The 17,734-nt window shown below is 34.0% G+C and overlaps 7 non-coding genes across 7 annotated transcripts; all 7 read right to left on the reverse strand.

The window, feature by feature from the left end:
• Positions 1-6,932: 6,932 nt before the first annotated feature.
• LOC136215838 (small nucleolar RNA SNORD96 family) lies at positions 6,933-7,025 on the reverse strand. Its single transcript, XR_010682842.1, has one exon. It is a non-coding gene; the product is annotated as a small nucleolar RNA SNORD96 family (small nucleolar RNA).
• Positions 7,026-7,305: 280 nt separating this feature from the next.
• LOC136215833 (small nucleolar RNA SNORD36) lies at positions 7,306-7,391 on the reverse strand. Its single transcript, XR_010682835.1, has one exon. It is a non-coding gene; the product is annotated as a small nucleolar RNA SNORD36 (small nucleolar RNA).
• A 66-nt stretch (positions 7,392-7,457) lies between these two features.
• On the reverse strand, positions 7,458-7,559 carry LOC136216277 (small nucleolar RNA Z107/R87). Its single transcript, XR_010683272.1, has one exon. It is a non-coding gene; the product is annotated as a small nucleolar RNA Z107/R87 (small nucleolar RNA).
• A 45-nt stretch (positions 7,560-7,604) lies between these two features.
• Positions 7,605-7,698, reverse strand: LOC136216268 (small nucleolar RNA snoR31/Z110/Z27). The gene has a single exon (XR_010683261.1). It is a non-coding gene; the product is annotated as a small nucleolar RNA snoR31/Z110/Z27 (small nucleolar RNA).
• A 280-nt stretch (positions 7,699-7,978) lies between these two features.
• Positions 7,979-8,070, reverse strand: LOC136216287 (small nucleolar RNA snoR31). Its single transcript, XR_010683283.1, has one exon. It is a non-coding gene; the product is annotated as a small nucleolar RNA snoR31 (small nucleolar RNA).
• Positions 8,071-8,275: 205 nt separating this feature from the next.
• Positions 8,276-8,374, reverse strand: LOC136215832 (small nucleolar RNA R30/Z108). Its single transcript, XR_010682834.1, has one exon. It is a non-coding gene; the product is annotated as a small nucleolar RNA R30/Z108 (small nucleolar RNA).
• An 85-nt stretch (positions 8,375-8,459) lies between these two features.
• On the reverse strand, positions 8,460-8,564 carry LOC136216274 (small nucleolar RNA Z107/R87). The gene has a single exon (XR_010683269.1). It is a non-coding gene; the product is annotated as a small nucleolar RNA Z107/R87 (small nucleolar RNA).
• Between the last annotated feature and the right edge of the window lie 9,170 nt (positions 8,565-17,734).

The raw sequence follows: 17,734 nt of genomic DNA on the forward strand, positions 1-17,734 counted from the left end.
GCGTGAAACATTGGATCAGAAATAATTGACTTATCCGCAGGCACCACGTGGGATCTAGTCATCAACACGCGAGGCGTGTAGCACCATACGCGGGGCATGGAACATATGTCAGAAATGATTAGCCTAATCCTGAAAGTCAGATTGCATGGTCTCCCCGAGTCAACTATCCATATGCGGGACGTACCACCTTACACGCGGGGCGTGTAAGGAAGTTCTTCAATGCAAAAAGCTCAGAGACACATTTACGCAGGAAGTGCTTCAGCTACGCACGGTGTAAAGGACCCAATTCAAGCAATAAAAACTCAGAAACTCAAACACGCGAGGCGCATCCCAGTCTACGCGGGGCGTGTTTGAGACAACAAGATCTGGAATTGGTCCACATGCAAGAGATTTCTGACTGAATGGGCAAACACGCGGGGCGTTCCACACCCTACGCGAGGCGTATTATGGGATTTCTGCACAAAATCATGTTCCTCCATGCTTGCACCTTGTGGAATTACAATTTTACCCATAGCTTGATGTGTATAAATAAGAGTGACTATCACTCATTTAAAAAACAACATATACTCCATACATATCTTAGACACCTTGTAATTCTTGTCATTTGTAGTTTTAGATTTTGTTTTAGGCTTTATATAGCCAAACTCTTCCACCTTGAGAGCTTGTTCGTTGATTCTGGCATTCCATCAAAGTTCCGCTCCATTTCCGTGCACCAAGCTCGAAAGCTCCACCACCCAAGTCCTAAGAGACGGCTTTAAGTCCGGTTAGCTAGTTCCGAGGGTGGATTCTTCCCTTTTCACTTGCTAATTAGCTTGAACTCATCCTATGTACTAGGCTTGGTTGTAATTCATATTTACATTCTTCATATTTATAATCTATGATTCATAATCTTCTTTTCTATATATGTGTTGATGTTTGTTACTTGTTTTGATATTCATAATTGATTATTGTGTAGGAGAACGCAATTTCTGATGCCATTCGGGCTATCTTTAGGGATTCATATAGGTGTTGCCTTACCGGAAGTGACAAACCGGAAACCATAGGAATTGACAAGCCACGGGACTTACGGGCCCTAATTTCTGGTCCCAAGCATTAGACACGCCTTGACTAGGAACCACGTAGTCTAAGTACTTCACGGGTCGGTCACACTACACATAGTCGTCTTTGCAAGAGCAAACCATCAACCGTATAAACATTAGAAGTCGGTATTTGTCATAGTTATAACTTATCGCATCCACATCACTTCGTAGAGTTTTTTTATATAAATTCGCCTCACCCGTAGTTAGGAGTAGTTTGTAGTTGGTCCTCATATCAACCTCAAAGTATTCACCGCTTAAATAACGTATAAAACCAAGTCGTTTAATACTTGCAGCTATAAATCCCGTGGATTCGATACCCGGTCTTAACCGGATTATTACTTGATACGACGGGGTACACTTGCCCCTAAATAGTGACGTCTAGTAAATATAGAGCATTTAAAAAGATCACATCCATAGTCGTAACGCACTTATCGTAATATATATTTTGTCGTAGAAAACACTACACTAGACGGCACGCATCATGTCTATGAACCTAAGTGAATCTGTTACAAAAATAAACACAAGATTGCAAGAAAAGATGTAGAGCAAGCTTTCGAGGTACTTCAAGCCCGTTTTGCAATAGTGTGTGGTCCAGCACGGATTTGGGATAAAAGAGACTCCAAGATATTATGGATGCTTGTGTTATATTACATAATATGATTGTTGAAGATGAGCGCCACACATACTTGAGAGAATTTCCGCTAGAAATGTCATCATCAATAGTCTTTGAAGACGTTCAAAAAGGACATATTTTGGATTTTGTGTAGTATATTGCAATGGATTTGGAGATACGCAATAGAGGAATGCACGGACAACTCAAATTGGATCTGATAAAGCATCTTTGGGAACGTTTCGGAATCACTGACCTTACAGATTAATCATTGTTAGATCTCGATCTTTTAATTGTGCATTTTATTATTTGATTTAATGCATTAAGTTTGTTCAGGGTTTTTTAAATGTATGTTTTTTTATATATAATATATTTTATATTTTTGTTACGTCATAATTTATTCAACAAATAATTTATTTAACGAGTATTTATAAGAGCGATTTTAAATTTTTAATATTTATTCAATTAATAAATATATTGTATTCATATTATTCAATAATATTAATATAATTTAATATCATAATATTTATAAATATTATTAATAAAAAATATTAATTGAATAAAGTAAAGAAAATAAATTATGATATGACATGCGATATTATTAAAATAATGTAAAATTGTTCAACCAATAAAGTGTAATTTTTTTACTGGAAGTGTATTTTATTAGAGAGTATTTTTTTAGAGTGATGTGACATGGTTAGAGGATTCAAAATCCTCCAACCAGTTAAGATGCTCTTAGAGCAACTCTATTGGTTAAAGGGTTGCACACACTCCAACAACTCCACCTCACCAATTTCTAACAACCCTCTCAACAAAACAACTCCAAAAAAAATCCTCTCTAGTGGTTAGTCACAATCACGAGTCCCACACGTTATATAATATTTAATATTAATCGAATAAATTTATATAATTTGAATAATTTATTTAATTGGATTTAAAAATTAATTGGTAAATATAATTTATTTTCTCCGAATTTTAATCGATTTTAGTAATTAACAAAAGTGCATTACATTAAGGAAACATACATTTGAAAAAAACGAACAAGGTAAATGCATTAAATTAAAAGGAAAACATGATTGAAAAAGTAAAATTTTCCGACGTTCAAGTAGTAATGTCGGTGATTCTGAAACGTTCCCAAATGTGCTCAACTAGATCCAATTTTAGTTGATCGTGTATGTTTCTATCGCGGATTTGTAAATCCCTTGCGAGATAAGCAGCAAAATCCGGAACAGGCCCATGTTGAATGTCATCAGAAACTATGAGTTCAGAAAATTTCTCAGTTGGAAAGTTTCTTGAGTAAGTGTGCCTCTCATTTTCAACAATCATGTTATATAATATTACACAAGTATCCATAATATCGTGGAGTTTTTTTTATGCCAAGTACGTGCTGGTCCACGTACTATTGCAAATCATGCTTGAAGTACCCCGGATGCTCGTTCAACATCTTTCTGTGCGCTCTCATGCCTTTGTTTGTAACATATTCATTTCGGATCATTAGCATTTGGAAAGCTTTTCACAAAAGCAGCTTATTCGGGATAGATACCATCAGTTAGATAATATCTCGACATCATTGGCTGATTACCTGCTGCATTCACAAGAGGGAAGTAACCGTCGTGATTATAGTGAATGGGAGGACTCGAAGCATATAACATATTAGGATCATATTGAAAATTACATGGAATAGGTCGGATTGGAGAACTTTGAGAATTATAAGTAGTTGGGGTCGGGTTTTGGGAATTTGGATTCACTACGTTTTGAGAATTTGGAACGTAAGAATAATATTGACTGTATTCATCATTGGAATCCATTGTATAAAAATATATTAAGAGTAGAAGATGGTTTTTAGATTGAATGTGATTTTTATGGGTTAAATGAGATGTTTTATAGTATAAATAAAATATTGCCGTTATGTTACCGTTGATATCAAATTATGTATAAAAAAAAATTGAATTCAAAATATTACCGTTCTGTTTTATATATATATGAAACCTGAAAAAAAAATATAGTATTAAATTGGTTCATCAACCAATTTTGAATATAGTATTAAATTGGTTCACAACTAATTTTCAATTAAAATATTAACAACATGTGCCACTGCAGGTTTGTCGGCTACTTTCTTTTTTTTTTCAAAGTTTAACGCGTCATTTTACAGAATTGATACCCACGCTCCCACTTTTTCCTTCACAGCACATGCAAGTGTATCATAATTTCCAAATTTTGTTCTTAACATATGATGAAGCATTTTTTTCTAAGCAGGTCGCTGGATTGAGCGACCTGCTAGGATTTAGGGAGTCTCCAGCCTCCCCCTCTACTGGTTGGAGACTCCCTAAAAATTACAAAGTGGTCCAAAATATGACCACTAGAGTTGCTCTTAGTGGTTGGATTGGAGGACTAATTTATAATTCTTCAACCACTCTCAAACACTAAAGAAGTAACTTTGTAAATATCCCTAACTACCGACTCTGGAAGAAAATAAAAGAAATATTGATCGACGTTTCGTGTGTACCTCCTGATGTATGGTCTTCACTCAGTACATTGAACATTCCATCTATCATTTTCCGCTAAAAGCAGAAAAGTTATGGGGTCCCTATTGAATTATTGTCTCTAATGGTATGAATTGAGGGGCCTTAATTTTTTTATTGACAATAATTTATTAAAATTTTAAAAAAATAGTACCATTATGCTAAATCATTTCCACTTTCAACAAAATTGTTGAAAAATCTAGAAAATTTAAAATCAGATGAGGAAAGTGGTGGTTATGATGAAATATTTGCGTTGATGTCAATTTTCTTGTATAAATATCATTTTTACTTTGTGGATGAGTATGTAAAATTGGATTCGGGATTGAATTTGGATCTTGCATTAATATTATTTTCTTGTATGGTTAAACGATGTTCTCGTTAGTCAACTTTTTTCTTTTGAAGTTGAAATTTCTCTTTTTCCACTACAATGTACCCTTTAATAACTTAAAGATTTTAGCAATATTCTCTTTTATTATATTTTTAACTTAACTCACGTTTGTATTTCTTTTCAATTTCCGCTTAATTTTTTTAATCTCAATAGATCGTTCAAAAGAGTTTCCAACTGAAAAATTATCGCTCGAGTTTAATAAAAAAAGAAGACAATCTAGGGATTCCGATTCGGAGATCTCAAAAAGACAGATTCTTAGATCCTGATGAAACATGCAATGCAAAGTGCTTCTTTACAACCTAATGTTTTCAAATTGATTCATTTTCTATAAATTTTTCAAAATCCTTTAACATATCCCACACATGATCAAATTTGAAATTCTTATCATTGTTATCTTAAACAAATAGTTTTTTTTGCATACTCAATCTGCAATGAAATTAAAAGGTAATTAGAGAATGTATTTAATATTTTAACAATGATACATAATAAAAAATAATAAAGATACTAACGATAATTAAAAGATATTGAGGAGATATAATGTTCGACAGGAATGAAAACGGCACACCATTTCTGATGTTATATATACATACAGTCAAGATGGACCAATCATGAGAGACTACCGTATCTCTCATACTAACAGTAATTAAACGCTAATTTTCATTGCTAATGGTTATAATCATCTAAATCATGCGGTCATTATCTGTGGATAGGAGGGACATTGGTCTCCAAATCAGAACAAGTGAATAGACTATTAGATAATCAAAATAGTCTTAGAACCTTCTTTGGGTCAGCTTGAATTTGATAGACTAAGTTTTGATGCACTTAGTCGAATATATTAAAGCGAGAATAAATGCATCAAAACCTAACCTACCACATCCAAATTGAAGTTAATAAGATCCTAAACTAGTCTGATATACCCAATAGCCTACCCATTTCTTTTGATTTGAAGACTAATATCCCTCGTATCCACTTATAATGATCTTATAGCCCAAATGATACCAACCATTAACAGTAAAAATTAGCGCTTAATTATCGTTAGTATCAAATACATGGTAGCCTCATACCCATCTTGGCTTAATATTTATAATAAAAGTATCATAGTTTCATCATCGTCATATATTCTATTATTATATGACATAATTTACAACATCAGAAACAATGATCTTTTCCATTCCTATCCAAAATTATCGTTAAGATGTAATTTTAAAAATTAGCAAAACATCATTTAACTAAAAAAATGGGTTAAGGTGCAAAAATACCACTAACGTTATGGGTCAGGAACAATTTTACCCCTAACGTTGGAAGCCAATAGCAATTTTACCTCTAACGTTGATAAATTGGATCAATTTCAAACACTATTATAAAACACAGATATTTTTATTCGTTATTCTTCACCAATTGCATAATAATTCATTCTGAAAAAAAGATTTCATGTTTTTTATAATTTAATAATAAAATTTAAGATTAATATTTATAAATTCGATGGATTTTTTGTATTTTTTTTGTCTAATCCGTACAAAAAAAACAATATATTTTTTATTTATTTATTTATTTTCACATCCCAACGAATGTTTGTGATTTATTACTGATAAAATAACAAACGTATGAAGTGTAGATAACAAGATTCATAATCGAGAAGACAATTTGATAAATTATTTCTCAAATTAGCCCAATTTATTAACGTTATGGGTAAAATTGCTTGGCTTCCAACGTTAGGGGTAAAATTGCACCATTTTAGACGTTAGGGGTAAAATTACTCCTGGCCCAAAACGTTAGGGGTATTTTTGCACCTTAACCCTAAAAAAATTGACTCAACATAAAAATTATGTTAAAAATTAATAAAATAATTGTAAAATATTGTGGGTTAAAAATTATTATTTTATTTTTTCTTATATTTTTTGGTGTTATAAATAGAATAGCTAGTTGTAGAAATTTTAATATAAACTCTATGTTTTAAAAATAAAATAGAGAAATAAAATTATATTATATTATATAAAATAGAATAAGAACTTAAAAAACTTTGAAAATATTACACTAAAATATTGAAGTCCTAAAAAAAATTCTAAAACACTGTTTTTGTGCAATTTTTTTTATTGAAAAGGAAGAGCGAGATTGATTGTAATAGAGAAATAAAATTAAACTATATAAAATAGAATAAATGGATGGAGATCAACTTTTTTTTTTTGGTTCAATGGAGATGAACTTAATAAACTTTGAAAATATTACACTACGAAATTGAAGTCCACAAAAAAAATTCTAAAACACTGTTTTTGTACAATTCTTTTTTTATTGAAAGGAAGAGTGAGATTGTTCACAGTAAATATTAACCACAAATGCCTCAGATTTGCAGGAATGACAGCAAGGCTTTGAAGGCCATTCAGTCCCGAAAGATGGTTAACTTGGTGTACTGATCTCATCACCGGCATCATATAGATAAAATTAAAAAAAAAAAAAAAAAATAGAACAAATGTATGTCTCATGGCTATTCCCATATTGTAATGGCGGCGACGCTGCTACACAAGGCGATGGAATATGAGACCTGCCCTTTCCGCGGAGGAAAACACCTCAACACATTGGGGGCATTTATTTCTGACGTTTTTCATTGGATTATGCAAACATTGAATTGTCGTTTGCTCCAAATTAAAGTAAAGGATTTCTTGGTGAAATTCCCCGTCAGATAATTAACCAAAGTATTTAAAAAATAAAAGAGCATCAGTTTTAAAAAGCTCGATTTCAAAGCCTCATGGATGATCAGCATATTTGAAAATCAAAATTGGTTTCATCATCTGCTCAATTCAAGCAGTTCTCAGTTGCAAAATTCTCAAAAAGAAAGTCACAACACTAGATGACAAGGAGCAGATCGCTCATTACAATATGATTTCGACATACAAACTTATCAGTGAGAAAAGGCTTGCAATCCGGTCTGTTGAGCTTGAATTTTGTATGTCATCATTGCAATCTAAACAAGAAAATACAAACAACATTTGTGAAGTTGAAGCATGATTATCATCATCAGAATGGAAATTTTATTCTCATTCACAGCATAGAAGCTGTGTAGGAAGGTGTCCTAAGATTTTCCAAGCTTCATCATTTGACAGTCAATTAGGTTGCACAAAACTCAAATTTGTAACTACATGTCAAACTAAATGGCAATGGAATAGGTTCACATCTAAATTCAGAGCCTACAGGTTTCAAGAAGACCATTTTGTCGAAATATGTAAAAATCTGCCTAGGGTTTTAGACAATAATGCACAAGTATTCAACAGAGGCGCATGGGCATCAATGACAAATAGACAAGCAGAAAATCAAGTGACAAACCTCAGTCTATTCTACAAATACTACAAATATCTAAGTTGAAGTTGAAGCAGCATATCTCTAAGCCGATTCAGAAGAAAAAACAGTTAACATCACTTGACAATTAAGTCTCAGATCAAGTGTTGGATTATGTTTTGTTTGCTTCATCCCCATCCAAAATGCTTGAATATAATAAGAACAGGAAAAAATATAACAAATGAAACGTAGGATCTGTTAATCCTCATAGAAACCCCCAATTTCACCACATATCAAAACCAAAAAAACAAGGTTTCACCTAACAATCTAACTAGTTATTCGAACGAATCAACTTCCAATGAGCGAGACTACAAAGTAGATTATAATTTGGAAATGGGGAAGGAGATTACTCAGTGGTGGCTAAAAAATTATAGGTTCGATTCTGCCAGCGGATTTCCTCAACTTAAATCAGAAGAGGGAGCTGTAAATCCTCATCGCAACCTCAATTTCCCCCAAAATCCATAGTATTCCACCAATATTTAAAAAAACATCAAATCAGAAGATAAAAATTAACAGAAAGCGGAAGAGAAGATCACTCAGGTCAGCGGGAATATCGACACGCAAAGTTCTCTATGAAAAGAGAAGCCTGCATTCCGGTCTGTTGAGCTTGAATTTCCTGAGTCATCACTGCGATCTTCTCTTACGCAAATAAACAATTAACATCGCAAAACAGAAAGAAAAAGCGATACAAAAGACAGAGAAGATAGAGACTTGCGGCGAGCAAAGAAAGCAGTGAGTAGCCATTTCTATTATAGAACAGTGAGTAGGGTTTTACTGTGGCGACGCATCAACAAGAGAAATTGTTGGGCTTTTATTCAATGTAGCTCAGTTCTAACTCCTACAAGCCCCAAGCCCGATCCACTCATGTTCCCAACTACAAAAGTTCAGTCCATTGATAAAATCGTATTTTCTTAAATTAAATTTTGGGAAATTTACATGGAAATACCATTTTTAAAAATTATTTACAATTACATTAAATAATAATTTGAATTATGTAAAATTAAGAAAATCATTCTAGTATATTTTAAAGATTATAATTTATAAATTAAGGATTTAAGATATATTTTTTGGAATTAGAATTTATGAATTAGGGTTAGAATTGATATATTAAAGTATAAAGATATATTTTATTTGTGATGTATAAAAAATAAGAATATATTTAGAATTATTTTTTTGTAAGTTGATTTAATTGTTTCCATGTAAAAATTTAAATGTTTAGTTGATGATAGTAATTTAATATTAAATAAATAATGTTGCTTGAAATAAGTAGAGATAAAATAAGAAGTGTGACTTATATATAAACATGTGTTGGTATAATGTCACTCATTTTTTTGGTAGAAGAGGAAGGCTGAAAGGCCCAAAAAACAAACACCAGAAACAGAAAAAAAAAACGAAGAAACTAAATTCTAACTAGCCGAGGGATACTCGCCCCATTTTGGTCAGCCAGAAGGATGTCACGGAGGCCTGCAAGCGGCCTATCACACTCGTGATGACCTAAGGGAAAAGTTCCTGCGAAAGTCGTCATCCAATCCGCGGCTCTGTTATCTTCTCTAAAGATATGAGTCACTTTGACATCCCAATCTTGTTTTAACATCCGTTTGCACTTCTCAATGATAAAAAAAACGATGATTCGATACATCCTGTTCCGTTACAGCTCGGACAACACTAAGTGAGTCTAATTCAATTATAACTTTCCTAGCACCACTGCTCCAGGCCATTACAAGCCCATAATAGAGCCCCCAGAGTTCTGCAAGGCTCGTTTTACAGTACCTCAGCTTACAAACAAAGCTAATTACCCAGTCTCCATTCTCATCCCGCAATAGACCGCCTGCCGCAGCCAAACCGGGGTTCCCTTTACTGGCGCCATCACAGTTCACCTTAATCCAGTTCCCATTCGGTGGATGCCAAGCTATGCGAATTTCCTTGTTCTGAGTGGCACTCCCGTCCAGATTCGAAACACTCGATATGTACTCTTTCACCTGAGTGATTACAAAGTCAATTTTGCTTGTGAGCTCTCGCCTAGATGAAGCGAAAATTACCTCGTTTCTCCAGCGCCATATCCTCCAACAAGCTGTTACAAATAGAGTAGGCCAATGAATGTTTCTCCAACTGACCTATGCTTTTATATTTCTGAAAAGCCAACTCCTGATGTCTCCATTATAAAAGCTTCGCCTCCAAATCTGTTGGGCTTCCACACAATCACGCAAAGCGTGTAAAATTGTTTCAACCTCTTGACAAGACGGGCAACAGGGTTAGAGCTTAGGTGATGCTTAACCCGATTCTCATTGGCCAAGATTGCTTGGTTCTGAACTAACCAAATAAAGCTCTTTATTCGTTCTGTAGTTTTCAACCGCCAAATGTCTTCCCATGCTAGATTGTTAACGCTTGGCTGGCTCCTATCCGCCCCTGCTGTAATGCTGGTATACGCAGATTTAATAGTGAAAAACATGGACTCAGACAGACGCCAGAACCAGCCATCGTCTTCTTTCGCATCATCAAATAGCACATAAGACGTCATTTGCATGAGGCTTGTCTGTAGGAGGAGATTCTGCAATCGTTGCCAATCCCAGCCTCCCGTGTTGCACCAGTAGTCTCTGACTCGCCAGTTTATCTCTGAATGCGGGATGGGGCTCACCACTTTCTCAATTAATCGGCTCTCATCCATCCACACATCCAGCCAGAAGAGTGAATCCAAACCCGTTCGCACAAGTTTGCTCAAATCCTTCTCGAGGACCTTTGCTCCCACTTTCAGACACCGCGAGACATAACTATTGGTTCCACTATTCTTAAACATTTCCAAGCCCGTTTTATCCCGCGAGAAAAGCCCTTTGATCACACGCACCCAAAGGACTAAAGTCTCTGTTAATAACCGCCAACTTAACTTTACGAGAAAAGCCAAGTTTGATTCTCTAACCTGATGGATACCAAGGCCTCCATTCTGTCTGGGCTGACAAACCCTCTCCCATCTCTATGAAGCGGCTGACTAAGGACGCCCAATGGGTATTTGATGGACTGCCTCAACCAAATGTTGTTGCTTACAGTGCTTTGCTTGCTGCCTATACACGAAGGGGTTGTGTAAAAGAGATAAGGCAATTAATTTCTAAAAGGAACGATAGTGGCGTGGAGCTAAATTTTGTTTCTTGGAATGATATGATTTCAGGGTTTAATCATAGTGGATACCATTTGGAGGCAATTGTCATGTTTCAAAATATGCATTTAGAAGGATTTAAGCCCGATGGAACTAGTATTTCTAGTGTACTCTCAAAAGAAAGAATGATAGAGAGAAAAGTTAGAGAGCGAAATGGAAAGAGAGAGAGAGAAAAATGGAAAGAGAAAGAGATTGAAAGCTTTTAGAGAGAGACACCTCTACTCCAGAACATATCCTCCATAGGTATTTGAACCATCCAGTATTGAAAACATGCAAGAAAAACGTGTGCAGATTTTGTAACTTTTCTCGCACAGGATTTACAGCTACGTAGTAGAACAAGCCATATCAATCTCAAGCACGACCTGGTGGAGCATATATAGCAAAGTTTCTGAGTTACCAACCTAAATAATTGATTATCTTAATATGTTATGTGATTTTCAACTTTATGTAACGATTTACTATTTTCTATTCGTATTAATATTACAAAAATGTTTTTTTTAATTAATAATTTTTCAATAGTTATAAATATTATACAAAAATATTTAATTAATAATTTATCCAACACAATAATTTATTCAATAGTTATTTTTTTTTTGGTAGAAACAGGAAAGAAAACAAACCAACACCGAGACAAAAGCTAACCTGGGATCAGCCTAGGAAAGCTAACCCCAACTATGTCCTCTAAAAGGAGAGAAGAAAGATAGATAGGAGGATCAGAAAGGGTGGAAACACCTAACATCCCCTCATGCCCAGCCGCCGCCAAGCGATCCGCAATTCGATTTTGTTCTCTGTAGATGTGGCTGAACTCTAAGGACTCAAAGGAGGAGCCAAGACTTCTTATTGCTTTGATAAGGTTCTGGCTACTAAGACAAAAAGCATGATTATTAGAGATCATACTAATAGCCTCCATATTATCAGACTCCACAGCAAACCTTTTAATACCCAGCTTTCTGGCAAGCTTGACTCTAGAAATAATACCCCAAAGTTCTGCTGAAAATGATGAGCCCAAACCCAGGTTATGGGTGAATCCAGACAACCAGGCACCTCCCGCGTCCCTGAGCACGCCTCCAGCCGCGATCTTTCCATTGTTGAGACAAGAGCCATCCGTGTTCAACTTAACCACCCCATCCTTCGGTCTACACCACCCAACGAGTTGAACCTCTTTATTCTGGGTAGAATTGGCAAGGGGGTCCCCTTTGAAGCTCCCCGTAATGGTAAGGAGCTTTTTAGAGAAGAACTCGGGTAAGTTCTGAATAAAAACAGTCTTCTCACCAAAGATCTCCTCGTTTCTCCACTTCCAAAGGTGGTGGCAGATAATAGCAAATAAAATGTCTCCCTGCTCCATGCTAGCCATTGAGCATGGAGACATTTTATTTGGGGAATAAGCAAATAGTTATAAATACTATACAAAAATACTATACAATAGTTATAAATGTCTTCCTATTCAATAGTTATAAATACAAAAATACTATACAATAGTCATAAATACTATACAAAAATATTTATCCATTAAAATATTTAATTCAATACTTAATACTATTGGGGAATAAGCATTAAAATATTAAAAACACATATACCAATACAAAAAAAAAAACTTAATATTTGAACAAAAAAACTAAACTAAAAGTTCTTTGGATCTAAGAATTGCTTATATTTTGGAAAAAAACTAATTTGCTAGAATGGCCTATATAGAGGAATGAACTTTTTTAAAAACAAAAATTTTCTAACTCATTAAGATTTGTTTTGTTTCTGTGCAAATAATACTTGCTTATGTCATGTTAAGATAAAAGCTTTTGAGTCTAAACTACGTCTAGCTCAAAAGTAGAGAAAACTTAGAATATCATGGCCAATACCACAATACCAACACTATCAATACAACATACCATAGATACGTGTACTAAAATGTCAATAGTGTCAATTACAACATTTCTTAAACACACCGTAGGCACTACGGCGTATTGGTATCCGTTTGAGAGGCAAAAATGTCTAAACCGTTGTAAAAATTTAAGTTTTACAGTATTAACAAATTTTAGTCAAATAAAACTCTAATTTTCATATATGTAAAAATGGTGTAAGTCAATTTTTAGTCAAATAATGTTTACTTAGATATTATATTTGAGATAATTTACAAAATCTATATTTTAGTCTATTTTCGCAAATCATAATAATAATGAGATTATAATGTTTGACAGGATTGGGAATGATACACCGCTTCTGATGTTGTAAATTACATGTCATATAATAATAATAGAACATTTGACGATGATAAAACTATAATATTTTTACTATAAACATTAAGTCCACTACAAAAAAAAAATGACTATTAATAAGCAAAATTTAATAAGGATGTAAAATACACTTATTAAAAGTATATTCTTTATACCTATAATAAGGCTAAATGCAATCACTATATTATTAGTAAGCAAAATATTTTTTTGTTAAATTTAGGCCCCGTTTATTTGAGGGAAAATATTGTGTTTTAGAAAATTTGATGCAGAGAAAATATTGTGCAGGAAAATAAAGAATTTTCCTGTGTTTAGCAACAACACTAGAAAATATTTTTCGGTATTTGGCTACAACACTAGAAAATATTTTCCACCCACTAAAAACGTGAAAAAACACAAAAAAAAACGTGAAAATTTGTTAAAAACATAAAAAGTGGAAAAATGCGAAAATCACGAAAAGTAAAAAAATATTAAAAACATGGAAACATGGAAAAAAAGTAGAAAAACACGAAAATGTGAAAAAAAAATAATGTTAAAAACACGAAAAACGTTTTTTCACATTCTCACATTTCGACATTTTTTTGTACGTTTTCCCGTGTTATTAACACTATTGTTTTTTTTTTTTGCATTTTTTCTTCATTTTTTCGTGTTTTCACATTTAGTTTTTCGGTTTTTCTCTTTTTCCCGTTTTCTTTTTTTTCGCGTTTTTTTTATTTTTCACGTTTTGTTACTTTTTCATGTTATTCACGTTTTTTTCATGTTTTTTGTATTTTTCACGTTTTCGTGTTTTGTTTGCATTTTTTGTCTTTTCATGTTTATCGCGTTTTCCACTTATTATCGTGTTTTTGTGTTTTAGTATTTTTTTGCGTTTTTTACGTTTTTTTATAATTCGTGTTTTCTCACCTTTTCGCGTTCTTCATGTTTTGTGCTTTTTCAATTGTTTACTTTTTTTTGCGTTTTTTGTGTTTTTCACGTTTGTTCACTTTTTCATATTTTTTGCGGGTTTTTTTTCATATTCTCGTGTTTTGTAACGTTTTCACGTTAGTCATGTTTTTTTGTGTTTCATATTTTTGTATTTTTACATTTTTTAAAGTTTTTCTCATTTTTCTCTATACATGTATGTTTTGGGGAAAATGTTTTATCCTTTTGAAAATGGTAAAACATTTTCCCTTATTTCTTCCTTCATTTTCCATTGACTTACCACTTATTTTCCTTTGACTTATTTTTCTATCTGTAATGTTTTGTTACTGCATATAGAAAATTGGAGCCAACATAGTGGAACCTTTTGGTTCTCTGGTTAAGCCATTACCAATATCAATTATAGCCTATCAGGTTAAGAATCCATATTTGTTTAGGTCTATGTCATGAGCATTCTAGAGTTATATCCTGTGTGAAATTTTACCTGAGGAACCTTGTCCTTGAAGAGATCTATCAGAGATTTGTGAGAACTTATGGAATTTTCAACGGTTTTGACCCAACAAATGGAAAACTTCACTAATGATCGAAATGCAGACATGATAAACAGACTAAAAGGAGAAATGAATCAAGTAAATTTGGATTCTTATACATAGTCTGTATTTATATATGATAAGCATCGTGACATGTGATCCCATTTAGTAGAACCTTGCTCTAGTTCTGGATTATCACTTTATGTAGGTCCCTTCATCATAAGAAGTGGCAACTTATTAAGCAGATGTGTCTTTTTTGGAAAAACAGAGTTTATTTAGTGCTTATTTCCTCTCTATATGTTTTGTTATTGCATATAGAAAATTGGAGCCAACATAGAGGAACATTTTGGTTCATTGGTTAAGCCATTACCAATATCAATTATTGTGTATCAAGTGAAGAATCCATATTTGTTTAGGTATATGTCATGAGCATTCCATGAAGAGATCCATAAGAGATTTGTGAGAACTTATGGCTATGTTGTTCATTCAGCCCATCTTATGCCATGAATGATGAGTTTTCAAGGGTTTTGAGCCAACAAGTGGAATACTTCACTAATGATCCAAATGCAAATGCAGACATGACAAATAAACTAAAAGGAGAAATGAATCAGGTAAATTTGGATTCTTATGCATAGTATGTATCTATATACGAGAAGCATCATGACATGTGATCCCATTTAGTAGAACCTTGCTCTAGTTCTGTATATATGATATGCTGGTTTTTAGTAGAACATTGCTCTAGTTATCTAGGTCCCTTTATGTATATAGGATATGATGGTTTTTATCCATTTCTATTTGCCTTTCAAACTCATACTTATATCCTTATTCTTTGTATGATGTTCATGGTTCAAGCTTGTAGCCCCTTCTCTTCTTGAACACATTTTGTTCTTTATAGACCATCTTTTTCTCATTTCTCCTTTCTCACTAGACCTGTTTATAGACCATGCTAAATGGGCTTTGCTTAAAAACGCTTGGCCTCGAAGTTATTTTCATTCCTTGAATACCAACTCTAAAGTCAACATTGAATAATTTGGAAGAATTGTGTGCTTGTAGTCTATGTTCATATTTAGTTATCAAATTTATTATCACGTTTTAATTTCTTGGTGACTTGAAAAATGATGATGACCTCTATTTATCTGTAATCAAACATCTAGACTTTTAATTTTAGAAAAGTGAAAACATATCAGATGAGGAAAACAATCAAACCATGGCGGTGAGTCCTTAAGTTCGGTCGTAGGTTGAAAACCCTGCTCCATTTTGTCTTGAATCAAATGGAATTGAATAACCTTGTGTAGTGGATAACATGGACGGACTTGGTTCGAAACAGAACTGCTATCCAGTTCCAGAACTGGATACCAGTTCTGTTTCTAGAATCTGCACTGTCTTTTTTTCAGTGTGTAATTATCAATGTGAGCCTACCTTTCAAATCTATTTCTTCTGTTAATAAAAAGTAGGGAAAATTACAAAACTAGGTTAAATGGGAGACTCATTTACATATTTAACCCATTTACTCAACCTACTACATATCTAGACTCATTTTGTGTGACTTTCCCTTAATACCCCTAACCTTCCCACTTCCTCCCTTACGCGAACGTTCTCTCCCCTCTTCTCCTTGGTTGCGCGAAACGGTAGCAGCTCCTCCATTAATGATTCTAAGACTTTTGATCTTCCTATCTTCCTTTAAATTGCACGAAATCTGCTTCATTTCTCCAAATCACAATGAATTTCTCTTCTTCCTCTCTTCATCTCTTGATTCTGCAACTTCCTAATCCTAGAAAACGAAGTCATGGTTCTTCATCTTCCATTTCCTGCTCGTTCGAAGAAATGGTGGTTCTACGTTATTTTCATCGTTTTTCTCAGTTTATCATATTGGGTTCATCAAAAAATGTAAGTATATACTGTTTTTTTCTGCGTTTTCCCCATAAATCCACTTAGCATATGCGGTTATCGCGAGGTCTTCGGGGAGAAATTTTTCGATTTCACTTCGCGAAACGCTGATTACACGAAGTTTGCGAGGTAATTCGATAAATTTCTCTCGCAGACTCCGCAAAATCATCGTTTCGCGAAATCAGAGCGTCACATTTTTCCTCGCAGACTCCGCGAAATCATTCTTTCGCGAAGTCAGAGCGTCACATTCCTCCTCGCGGATGTCGCGAAATAATTGTTTCGCTAAGTAAAATCACCATCTTCCTTGCACATTTATGTTCGCATACTTAGCGAATCATCGTTTCGCGAAGCCAAATCTTCATTTTTTCTGACTAACACGATTAAATTTTTCTGAAGGTGGTTGAATACGTAATATTCATTCCTGGAAGCTGGTGTGTTAGGGTGCCATGAGAGACATCCATTCAAAAATGCCTGGACTTCCAACCATCAGTTGTAAATAAAAGTCTACACCGTGGAACATGTCCATTCCTCAGTGGTTAATAAGCGCCTATGTGTCGTGAGACATCCATCCATCTGTAGTGAAAAGTAGCCTATGTATAATGAAGTGATTTGTTAGGAGTTTATTATGGCAATCTTAGTGAATAGTAGCCTATGTATTATGAAGTGATTTGTTAGGAGTTTATTGTGGCAATCTTGTTGTAATTTTTGTTGTTGTTGTGATTTTAATGTTGTTATTGCGGCAATTTTGTTGTAAATTTTGATAATGTTATGTTTTTAATGTTAGAATCCGTTGTTGTTTGCCCTTTTTTGTTATATACCACTTCGCGAATTAGCTTCAAAACACATCCAGGCTTCGCATATGCGAACTAAATTCACCAAGCAAACCCAAACATTTACTTCGCAGACTTCGCATAGTATGGAATATGCGAAGTCAGACGGGATGGGGCGAGCCGCGCGTAAATATTGGGGGTATTAAGGGAAAGTCACACAAAATGAGTCTAGATATGTAATAGGTTGAGTAAATGGGTTAAATATGTAAATGGGCCTCCCATTTGACCTAGTTTTGTAATTTTCCCTAAAAAGTATCAGTTAAATAC

The sequence above is a fragment of the Euphorbia lathyris genome, chromosome 1, assembly GCF_963576675.1.
Source record: "Euphorbia lathyris chromosome 1, ddEupLath1.1, whole genome shotgun sequence".
Classification (NCBI taxonomy): domain Eukaryota; kingdom Viridiplantae; phylum Streptophyta; class Magnoliopsida; order Malpighiales; family Euphorbiaceae; genus Euphorbia; species Euphorbia lathyris.